At 39.7% G+C, this 12490-nt stretch overlaps 1 long non-coding RNA gene across 1 annotated transcript; it reads left to right on the top strand.

Annotated features, from left to right (window-relative positions):
* Positions 1-7552: 7552 nt before the first annotated feature.
* Positions 7553-11770, top strand: LOC112846868 (uncharacterized). Its single transcript, XR_003220049.1, has 3 exons — positions 7553-9269; positions 9370-9485; positions 10976-11770. It is a non-coding gene; the product is annotated as an uncharacterized LOC112846868 (long non-coding RNA).
* The last annotated feature ends 720 nt before the right edge of the window (positions 11771-12490 follow it).

Raw genomic sequence — 12490 nt, 5'->3', positions numbered from 1 at the left:
AGGGGGGAGGGGCGGTAGTTACACTCAGTAGCACAGGAACAGAGCGGGAGGGAGAGACAGAGAAAGAGCCAGGGACAACAACTTCACATTAGAAAGGTATAGTAATCATCCACAACTATTTTCAGTTGCGGATGATAAAGGATTCAGAAAGTTTATTCATGCAGGTCCATATGACAGAGAATGTGCATCTTGTTTTTGTTTTCATATTTTAATTTATATTTAACTGTGTTGTGGTTTGCAGTGTTTTGTGTTGTTTCACTTTAAATTTGTAAAAGGAAAAAGCTGAAAATTTAAATAGTTAAAAGTTGAAATGTGAATAGTTGGATTTTGTATTATATGATTTATTTATTACATTTTATGTGGAGTGAATAAATAAAAGTATATTTACGGTGGCCCCTAGAGACAAAGCAGCAAGTACATACTCCAAAACACGTAAAAACTCAGAAGCACGTAAAAACTCCAAAACACATACAAAAGACAACAGAAGTGCTCCAGGATGCTAGGCACAGTGTTGAGCTTTTGTTACCTAGAGGCTACACAAGCCAGCAAGTACCAACGACTGGATTTGGTGTGTGGTAGTAACAGGTAAATGAACTTTTTTTTTTTTTTAAATTATTTGAGTATATATGAGTGCTTGTGTATAAATACACAAACAATACACATATGCTTTCAATTGTGTAATTTAAGTGATCTAGGTAGCTCTGTTTTGGAAGTTCAGTTAACTCTAGAAATGTGTTTTGGAATTTGTACGTGCTTTTTGGAGTTTGTACGTGTTTTGTCTCTAGGCTAGGGGCCACCGCATATATTTATATATACAAATATATAAATAAAACCACTTTTTTTTTTACATTAGTAATTCCTTTTGTGCAGAATTTTATATTAATGTTAATAATAAATTAATTAAAGCAACAAAAAAACCTGAGGAGCCGGTTCAGAGCCGAAAGAGCCGGTCTCTAAAAAGTGCCGGAAATCCCATCACTACAACAAACAGTTGATTGAGCAACAAACACCGACTGCACACTTTTGGCACACTCTCTTTGGTGAGGCAGACAGGATGAAACAAGGTTGAAAAGATGAAAGATGGGGGAGGTGTCATGGAGCTGAACGTAAATGGAAGAGGGTCAAATTGCAGGTGTCTCTTCAAATCTTAAAGGACTGCTGGCATCTCTATCAGGATACGGTCAAAGAGACTAAAAGGGAATACGTCTCCAACATCATTTCCTCCAACAGTCATAATCCATGTGTGGTATTTAACACCACTGATTTAGTTTTAAATGCCCCACAAAGTTGCTGTTTGGAGGCCTGCAGCTGATGATGACCCCAGTTTTTCTCAAATATCTGTCTCAGCTGCACCTGATCCCATTCCTGTTGTGTTTGTCCCATCATCCCCTTTCCATGTAGACCCTGAGAATGTGGGAATGCAGTGTGTAAGCAACACCAACTGGGCCAGCAGGCACAACTGACAAGGCGTCGGGGTACAGCACCCACTCGGTATGGTGAATGGGTCACTTAGTTTTGTTCATCACAATGGACAGCTACAATTAGGACAAGAGGCTCAGTTCAACTTTTAAGTCATTCTAGTCTCCTACAGTGTTAACAAACATTTTTCAACCAAAGATATGTTTTTTTGTTATTGTTCTAATGTTTAAAAAAAGGGCCACTAACTGATGAGTCAATAGGTTGTTTACATGCAATCTTTGGTTTGTATTTGTTTCCTCCTGAATGCTAGGGATCAGTTAGTGTTATTCCTGGTCACTATATAATAAATAACATTGTGTAATTTCTTTCCCACTTTAAAGCACTTATAATGTTTATTAGTGCACACATGTGTACACCTTAGATGAGCTAACTTCATCACTGAGATTTATTATTTAATAGTAAATCCTGCCTCATATATACAGTAATGGTTGGCAAAGCCAACTTGTGGATTTAAAGGGATTGTGTACTAGTTTTATGCATGGCAATGCTGGAGTGGAATTATTGTTTAATTGCCAATTGTGTGTGGTGCCTGACCTGCGACCGCAGAGCAAATGCACAGTAGTATTATTGTTCTGGAAATTAACTGGAGAGTGACCGGGAACTGTTTTGCAAGCCACAGACAGTGTGCAATGCAAAAATTAAAGCCTAATCACTTCAGTAATCCGGTGTTTCCATGGTTTTTCTGTGGTGTGCCTCACTACATTTATATACAACGTAAAATGGGAAGGTGGTTAACCCCAAAGAGGACAATTTCAGCTCTGGAGGAAGCATCTCTCCTTTGTCCCCTGTCAACACTCAGGTGACCAAAGGAGGAAAGGTTAACATAGTGAATTTGTGTGTGAAGTACTCCTGCCTTACACGCCTCTCTGCAGCTTCTCTCCTCCTGTTACCCCAAAACCCCATCTCCATAGAGACTGTGTCAGCTCCCAAACCAGCAACAAATACTTTAAAATAAAAAAATCACAAAGAATGAACAATACAGTATCCACATCTGAACCAAAGAGTAAAACAATGAAATGTGGATTATTAAATATTAGGTCTCTCTCCTCCAAGTCTCTGTTAGTACATGACTTCATAATTGATCAACAAATCGATTTACTCTGCCTTACAGAAACCTGGTTGCAGCCGGATGATTATGTTAGTTTAAATGAATCAACACCCCCGAGTCATTCTAACTACCAGAAACCTCGAAGCACAGGCCGAGGGGGCGGTGTGGCAGCAATTTTCTAAAAATGCTGCTACAACATGGCATTTAATCTGTTATTAGACTCAATTGGCTTCTCTCAAAATGTAAAAGAACCCACCCACCACTTTAATCACACTCTAGATCTTGTTTTAACATATGGCATAGAAACTGAACATTTAACAGTGTTTCCTGAAAACCCTCTGCTGTCTGATCATTTCCTGATAACATTTACATTTACAATAATTGATTACACAGCAGTGGGGAGTAGACTTTATCACAGTAGATGTCTTTCTGAAAGTGCTGTAACTAAATTTACAAATATAATCCACCCATTCTTATCAATACATGCACCTTAAAGCAGATAACTCGTAAGCTGGAGAGGAAATGGCGTGTCACAAATTTAGAGGATCATCATTTAGCCTGGAGAAATAGTTTGCTGCTTTATAAGAAAGCCCTCTGCAAAGCCAGAACATCTTACTATTCGTCACTGATTGAAGAAAATAAGAACAACCCCAGGTTTCTCTTCAGCACTGTAGCCAGGCTGACAAACAGTCAGAGCACTACTGAGCCAACAATCCCTTTAACGTTAACTAGTAATGACTTCATGAACTTCTTCACAAATAAAATTTTAACCATTAAAGAAAAAATTACCTATAATCATCCCACAGATGTAATATTATCTACAGCTACTTTCAGTACCATTGATATTCATTTAGACTCTTTTTCTCCAATTGATCTTTCTGAGTTAACTTCAATAATTAATTCCTCCAAACCATCAACGTGCCTTTTAGACCCCATTCCTACAAAACTGCTCAAAGAAGTCCTGCCATTAATTAATGTTTCAATCTTAAATATGATCAACCTATCTCTAATAATTGGCTATGTACCACAGGCCTTCAAGCTGGTAGTAGTTAAACCGTTACTTTAAAAAACCATCTCTAGACCCAGCTGTCTTATGTTGGGCATACACTGTGCGATTTTTGGCCCATTTTGAGATGATTTTTCAGTCGTGCGACCGTTTTGGTGATCGGCCCGAGTTTCGCCTTCATCGTGTGTCATACATCGTGTAGTATACATGGGGTAACGAGAAGCGATTAACACCTCATGACCAGCTCCCGATCATCAATCGTTTGGTTGTAATAAAATTAAACCTGTTTGAAATCCTGTCGGCTGTCGTCAGGGTGTCACCGCAGCCTCTCACACTGCGCACGTGCAAACACAGAAATGAAAGTGAAAAGACAGAGCAGCACGGCAGTGCGGCGTGTGATCTGGACACAAGCGATAAAAGCACAATTTGTAGAACTTTGGCAAGCTTATCTGAGCCTTTCGACGTGGCCTCACAAATTTATCACGATCACAACAACCGTGAAAAGAGTTGGATGGACATTGCTGCTCAATCACAGCTGCCTGATCAATGTTTTTCATTATCAGTTTAGCAAAGTTGATGGTGGTGGTGTGTGTCTGTGTGAGTGAGAGACAGAGAGGAAGAGCAAGAGACAGATTTTGTGTTATAACCTTCATGTTATGGACACACAGTGTGAGCACTCAGGTTGCATCAGAGCATTGGGCCGTATAGTGTGAGACCCTGCATTGTGACCTACGAACTTCTAACCCCTGCGAGTCAATTGTACAGTTTGAGCAGGAGCTGAATAATGCGACTGAAAAAATCGCACAGTGTATGCCCAGTCTTAGCTAATTATAGGCCAATCTCCAACCTTCCTTTCATATCAAACATCCTTGAAAGAGTAGTTGTCAAACAGCTAACAGATCATCTGCAGAGGAATGGCTTATTTGAAGAGTTTCAGTCAGGTTTCAGAGCTCATCACAGCACAGAAACAGCTTTAGTGAAGGTTACAAATGATCTTCTTATGGCCTCTGACAGTGGACTCATCTCTGTGCTTGTCCTGCTAGACCTCAGTGCTGCGTTCGATGCCGTTGACCATAATAACCTATTAGAGCGATTAGAGCACGCTGTAGGTATTACAGGTACTGCGCTGCAGTGGTTTGTATCATATCTATCTAATAGACTCCAATTTGTTCATGTAAGTGGAGAGTCCTCCTCACACACTGAGGTTAATTATGGAGTTCCACAGGGTTGACTGCTAGGTCCAATTTAGGACTGAGCAGCTCTCTCTGCAGCTGGATCCTTCACTTCCTGTCTGACAGACGCCAAGTGGTCAGACTGGGCAGCATCACCACATCCCCCGTCATAATGACCACTGGTGCTCCACAGGTGTGTGTACTGAGCCCTCTCCTGTACTCACTCTACACTTACGACTGCACAGCCACTAGCAACTCCAACATCATTGTGAAGTTTGTGGACGACACTACAGTGGTGGGTCTTATCACCAAAGGTGATGAGACGGCTTACAGGGAGGAGTTCAGTGCCCTGACCCTGACCCATCTCACCCTAAACATCACAACAACAAAGGATTTGATAGTGGACTTCCGGAGGTGCAGAGAAGTACACACCCCCATCACCATCAACTGAGCTGCTGTGGAGAGAGTGAACATCTTCCGTTTCCTTGGTGTACATCTGGCTGAGGATCTCACATGGTCAGTACACATAAACAAAACAGTGAAGAAGGCACAGCAGCGCCTCTTCTTTCTCAGGATACTGAAAAGATTCGGCATGAGCCCCCGCATCCTCAGGACCTTCTACCGCTGTGCCATTGAGAGCATCCTCACTGGATGCATCACCACCTGATATGGCAACAGCACCGCTTACAACCGCAAAGCTCTCCAGAGCGTGGTGCAGTGTGCCGGAAGGATAATGGGAGGTGAGCTTCCCTCCCTCCAGGACATGTACTGGAAGTGGTGCCTGAGGAAAGTGGGGAGGATCATCAAAGACTCCAGTCACCCCAGCCGTAAACTGTTCAGACTACTTCCATCAGAAAGGATGTTCTGCAGTATCCTGTCCCGAACCAGCAGACTGAGAGACAGCTTTTTCCATCAGGCCATCAGACTGCTGACCACTTCAAGGACACCTCACCTTCACTTACTGGAACCTCGACATTATGCACTCCATATTGTACATAAATGCTACTTGTTTTGCACAATATCCAGCTGCTGACCTCTGTATATTTTATTTTATTTTATTTTATATATATGTACACACACACATGTATATATACATATTCAGTAATGTGCATACATTCTTATATTTGTACATATATTTATTTTTATAATTCTCAGATTCCCATTCTTATATTTTGCTTGTTTTTATGTTACTGTATTTTGCACACCTCTGTTGCTTGTGAAGCTTGTACACAAGAATTTCACTCACATGTGCTGTACCAGTGTACCTGCACATGTGATGTGACAATAAAAGTGATTAGTGACCATGACTTGTTTAAGTGAAAAAAAAAATGGATGGATTTATCTTTTTAGAAGGAATATAAAATTCCAAAGTATTTGCAGTCACCAAAGGCATCTGGTAAAGACATTATGACCAGATGGTACAAACGAGGCAGGCACAAAGAACAGGACGTTCCCAAAATAAAACTGAAAGTAAAAAGAGGACACCTAACATGGAAACAGGGAGGAAACAGGAGGCCAGGAGAAGGAAACACCAAACTATAAACAAGAACAGAAACTACACAGCAAAACCAAATGAACTCAAAATTATCACAACAAAAATAAGCATACAAAAGAAATAAAACAGAAGCTATAAAATAGTACATAAAAACCAAACTAAATGTTTGGGAATATTTAATAACAAGTTGAACTCAAACTCAAAAACACTGGGTTACATCCCCATGAACATGTGGTTGATGTTTGGTGGTGGATGGGATGTTGGTCCTTCTGGTGTTTTTCGTTCAAACCAGCGAAGAATCAGTCTGATCATCTGCCAGCACAGCAGCACCACACACAGCTTTGGGTCTGGTTTTGTTGTTGAACATCACTAACTAAATATCACACACACCTACCTTGAGTTATTCTTTGGAGGTATTCTCGAAGTTGGACTTTCTTCAACATTCTTGAATGTTCAATTTTCATGGTGGAGGACAAAGGGTCTGCACATAATTGTCAAATACTCTACGTGTGGTGATCAGTGACTACAGTATCTACAGTCTTGGTTTGATTAGCACATTCTGGCTAATATGAATGCTAAGACCTTCACCTCATTTCTGTGAGCACTGGTTTCTTTCTTGGGGGTGTAAGATGTGACCTGTTACCCTGTTAACACAGGACCAGGAGTGGACTGACCAATGAGGAGTATCCGCCTGAGGCCAAAGGGTCGTTTTGGACAGTCAGCTCAATCAACGAGCAGCTTATGGACCATGCTGACTGCACGCTTTTGGTGTACCCCTCTCTCTCTTTGGCAAGGCAGACAGGATGAACCAGGTTGGTCACATAAAAGAAGAAAGATGGGGAGTTAGGTAGAGGTAAGTGCCTGTTAGAAATCAGGTCAGACTAAAACAGGAGCTGAAACTGGAACAGCTTCTTTTACATTGTTGGAGCTCAGGATCCGTGTGGTGATTTGTATCAACAGTGTAGCCTGGGATGATGTCAAATTCCTGGCCTGAATTATTGAACCTGACCTCACTGAATGTGCCTGTACAAGGAACGCTAAAACCAACACAGATCACAAAGTGAAAGACAATGATCTGCAGTCTCTGAAAGGCCAAGACAACAGCACATGTGACACAACTGAGGCAGAGGAAGTAAAACTAAATGTAAGAACAGGAGGCTGTCAGAATAAAACAGGAAGTGATAAAATAAAAGAACATCTAACATAGAAACTGAGAATTAACAACACAGGAAACACGAGAGGGCGAGAGAACTGAAAGAAGGAAATCAATAAGTGCAAACTGACCCAGAACAGAAAATACACAGAAAACTAACTGACCTTCAAAATGCGAGATTACTATAAATGACGAAACCTGCAAAAAATAAATAAATAAATGAAAGCTCCTAAATAGAACATGAAAGCAAACTAAGAATTGACAAGCAATATTTAATAAAAATTAAAAATAGAAAGTCCCAAACTAAAAAACACTGGACCATGACACGTTAGGAAACACTGAACTACCATCACAACACTACATGTTCACATCACTATTAAAATTACACAGTAATTCTTCATTTTCAGACAGAATGACTACTTTAACTTTTAATACTTTTTGTGTATTTTGCAGATAATCAAAAAATTGTAAATATGGTAAAGAGTCAAGAATAAAAACATCAGTGTAGCAACATGATTATTGGTGTCTTTGCACAGCGCATACTTTGGAGCTGATATTCTAACCATTACAGAGGTGCTGAATGCAGTAAAATACAGTTGAAGTTGTTTAGTTGGTTCGTTAGGTAGTTAGTCTCAGTGTACTCAGTTTTTGTTTGTACCTGTTCGGGCAGTTTTGTGTGTCACTCAGCTCTCAGCACCTTTGTGTGTGAAAGTTATTATTAAGTTCAGCGTCTGTGCAGCACAGAAGGATCAGGATCCCCACCCACATCCTTTTAATGCAGTGTTTACATTAAGTTATTTTAACATTTACTTGAGTCCCACACAGGTGAAGCCTCTCACAGGTACACTGCAGTGTTGATGTGCAGTGAAACTTTTTTATTTGAATTTTCTCCATGTTTTCAGGTCTGCTCGGGTATTTAGAAGCAGCTTTACATTACTTGTCATTTGTGACTTAAACTATAGGGTGCATACAAATATTAATAAACAGTTTATTGGTTTTAACTATATAAAACAGCATCTTAGGATTTACTGTGTTCAAGATGGTGCAGTGATTATTATGGTTCCCTCTCAGCAACAAGGATCCAGTCAGAGGGAGTTGTGTGCTCTGTACTCTGGCTTCGTTCCACTCTGTCAAAGAGCCATGTGACAGGTCAGTGACCTGTCCAGAGTCTGTTGCCCTGTGACCATTAAATGCAGAGTCAGAACATAAAGTAAACTGACTGAAATGAGTTTGTGAACTTGGAAAACCAACCAACATGTAATAAAAGGTACAGAGGGAATATTCTTAGTTTTATTATCTGTTAGTTTGGTAAAAATCTTATTACAGTGTGTCTGATGAGGCTTTGGTGTTTACCTAGTCTCCGGATGTCTACAACACTGAGTCGGCTGCTTTCAGAAGGTTCTGTGTTGTTATTGTAATGTCTGTACCGATTTTCTAAATCCTACCTCTGACATATGCCCCCCATACAATAATAATAAAAAAAATAAAATTAATACTGAAACTAATAAAGACTAAACAATATAAACAAACAACAAGAAAATTTACTCAGGAAACAAACTGAAACTAAACAGTAATAAAAAAATAAATGAAAATACATTCTAAGTAGAAAATACAAAGTTACAATGTGGAGGCTGGGCTGCTAACTTATGAGCTGACCCTGTAGTAGTTAAACTGTACTACACTAACACTAGATCAGCAGGTTGTGTTCATAAAGTGCACGGGTAACTGCTTATTTGTGCCAGCAGATCAATAAAACACAAAACTCGACCTCAAACTTGTTTGTGTTCAGATTCTCTCTCTTCTGTCAGGTGGAGAGGTGTTCAGATTCCTCATGTCTCCACCTGTGAGTGAAACTACTCTTCCTTAGCTTGCTTTCATCCATCTGGAGCTCATAGCTCATCATTAGCACCGACCGTGTAAGTCACTCTCTGCCAGATCGTTTTCTCCACCATGGTTGTTAATCTCTAGCTGTTGTTCTTACCCCTCGATAATTCCTTTGCTCTGTTTGCTTCCTAGTTCTCAGCTCACAGAAGCACACCTGCTCCCCAGTCTCCACTCAACCTTCTATCATCTCCAGATTCCAGCCTGATCCCCTGTGTCCCCTCTCTCTTCTCAATCTAATCTAACTCCAAGTAAGGACACATAAGTAAGACTCTTGTACATACAGACAACCTTTAATCATCAGCTCTTGCTAATATCATCTCTCCCTCTCTGTGAATCCTCTGATACATCCTACATAGGAGCTAGTACCTGTTCCATCAGTCTGCTTCCATCAATTATTCAGTTTTAAGTAAACTGTTTAGACTTTTTCCCGACTGTACGAATCTGCTCATCAGTCCAGAAACTACAAAACCATGACAATTAAATGGTGTGTACCACACAGCAGGTCATAATTGCATTAAATGTTCCAAAAGTCACCAACACCACAAACACTTCAGTGACTTCAGTTAACAGACACCCACTACGTTCAGCTGACTGTGCTGATGTTGTACACCTAAATCCATCCAAACATCTGCTTTCATGAAATCTCACCATCATAAATTTTGAATGCATCATATTTGTGGTGGTCAGGTTTGGCACATCAGCGAGTCAGAGTCCAGAGTGACTCTGATATCAACCCTCTGACTCCACATGAAACAACATTTACCCCAAACCACAAAAAACTGGAGCATTACTGGGATTGGCAGCTTTAATTAATTTCAAAGTAAAACTCTTTGTTCAACTTATTCAAATTCAAATTCAAATTTTTATTTGTCACATACACAGTCATACACAGTACGATATGCAGTGAAATGCTTACACAACTGCTCGTGACCTAAGGAAAAAAGAAAAGGCTATGAATAAGATAGGAAATAAATATGAAAATTAAAAAGGGTAAATTTAACTAGGAGGGAATAAAATAAAATATATATATGAATTTGTTGAAAATAAAATAACTGTACAACACAAATTAGAATGAAGGGTAAATTTAACTGGGAAAGAATAAGATAAATATATATGAATTAAAGTTGAAAATAAAGTAGCTGTACAACAAAATACACAATACACAGTATAGAAATATATAAGAATGTATGAAGAAATATAAATATATATACAATAACAGCAGCATTTTACAAGTATTAAATGGAAATGGAGAAATATAATGTCCAGTGTTGTGCAAACCACATTGTAGGTGTCTTGTGCAGTGCAAATATGCTTAAAGTGATTAAGTGTAAACAAAGTCCAGACTGTCCAGTGTGTGTGTGTAAGAACCATATATGTGGGTCCGTTCTATGTGGTGGTGTGATGATTGAGAGACCGTATTCCTGGCACTGGATCATCTGACAGCCTTTAAAACAATTTCCCTCGGGATAAATAAAGTATTTATTTAAGTACTTATTTCCCATAATCCAGCATCTGAGCTTTTTGTTTGACTTTCTTTGTCTGGCAAATTTTCCAAGCCTCCATTTTCATCTTTGTCACCAGCAGCATCTGGACTCTGGTCATCAGAGTCTAATCGCCAGAGAGCTGAATTTTGTATTTCAATTATTCATTTTCAGTCTTTCCAAAATGTTTTCTCCTTATTGATCTGGAGGGGGTTATAAATTTTAGACTGATGCTTGTAAGATGTTTCTGTGTCCAGACCTGAAGTGGATGCTGAACACACCCTGTTTGCGTGCCTGCTGTTTCTGAGGAAAACTTACCCGAGGCTGCCGTCAGAGTTGTTGTTTGGTTTTATGGCTTTTCTTCAGAAACTCATATTTAAATTAATTCAGCGTCTCACGCCAACCCGAGAATATATTTCATGTGTTTCCTTTTAATAAAGGATGGATCCTTTCTCAGTTTCTCTTTTCTTTCACTTTTTAATTCTTTTTTTCATGGGTTTAATTTTTCCTTTTGCTAATTGATGATCTGAAAACATACCTGATGAAACAGGACTGCAGTGAACCAAACATGTCATTACTGATATTTACAAGTGCAAAGACTCCTGGGACAGTTCATGTTTACCTCTGAAGCTGTTATCAGTGTTAATGTTTGATGTCCTCACTGCTGCAGATTATAAAACTGCCTAATGCTAATATGTTTCTGAGCGCTGTGTCCAGACCTGATATGAAACAACGACAAGTGTTGCAACACAACCTGTTCGTGTGGTTGATGTTTCTGAAGAGTAGCCTGAGGGTGCGCTCTTAATTAATGTGTGGGTTTGTGGCTTTTCTTCAGAAACAGGACTTGGCACTGCTGCGGTGTGTGACTGTTAACCAAACAATCTTATTACAGATTTTGCAAGAAGAAAATACTGCTGCAAAGGTGATACAAAGGCTTTTGAAATTATTTTTGTAAATATCTTAGAAATATTTTATCTAACCTGATACTTACTCTCGATGGCATTACCCCAGCCTCCAGTAACACTGTGAGGAACATTTGTGTCATTGTTGAGCCGGACTGCTTTCTTCCATCAGTGTAATATCTGTAAAATTATATGCATCCTGTCTCAGAGTGACGCTCTGCTGCAATGCATTATTATCAGGATGTCCTAAAAACTCCCTGAAAAGCCTTCAGTTAATCCAAAATGCTGCAGCAAGAGTCCTGACAGGGACTAGAAAGAGAGAGCAGATTTCTCCTGTATTGGCTTCCCTTCATTGGCTTCCTGTTAAATCCAGAATTGAATTCAAAATCTTGCTCCTCACATACAAGGTCTTAAATAATCAGGCCCCATCTTATCTTAATGACCTTGTAGTACCATATCACCCCATTAGAGCACTTCGCTCTCACACTGCAGGCCTACTTGTTGTTCCTAGAGTATTTAAAAGTAGAATGGGAGGCAGAGCCTTCAGTTTTCAGGCCCCTCTTCTGTGGAACCAGCTTCCAGTTTGGATTCGGGAGACAGACACTATCTCTACTTTTAAGATTAGGCTTCAAACTTTCCTTTTTGCTAAAGCATATAGTTAGGGCTGGACCAGGTGACCCTGAATCCTCCCTTAGTTATGCTGCAATAGACGTAGGCTGCCGGGGATTCCCATGATGCATTGGGTGTTTCTTCTTCAGCCACTATGTGTTTATACATCACTTTCCATTTAATCATTAGTTATTATTAATCTCTGAATCTCCTCCACAGCATGTCTTTATCTTGTCTTTCTCCCTTTACCCCTAACCCATC

Source organism: Oreochromis niloticus, linkage group LG5 (genome assembly GCF_001858045.2).
Source record: "Oreochromis niloticus isolate F11D_XX linkage group LG5, O_niloticus_UMD_NMBU, whole genome shotgun sequence".
Taxonomy (NCBI): Eukaryota; Metazoa; Chordata; class Actinopteri; order Cichliformes; family Cichlidae; genus Oreochromis; species Oreochromis niloticus.
This window is presented reverse-complemented; position numbering and strand designations above follow the sequence as displayed.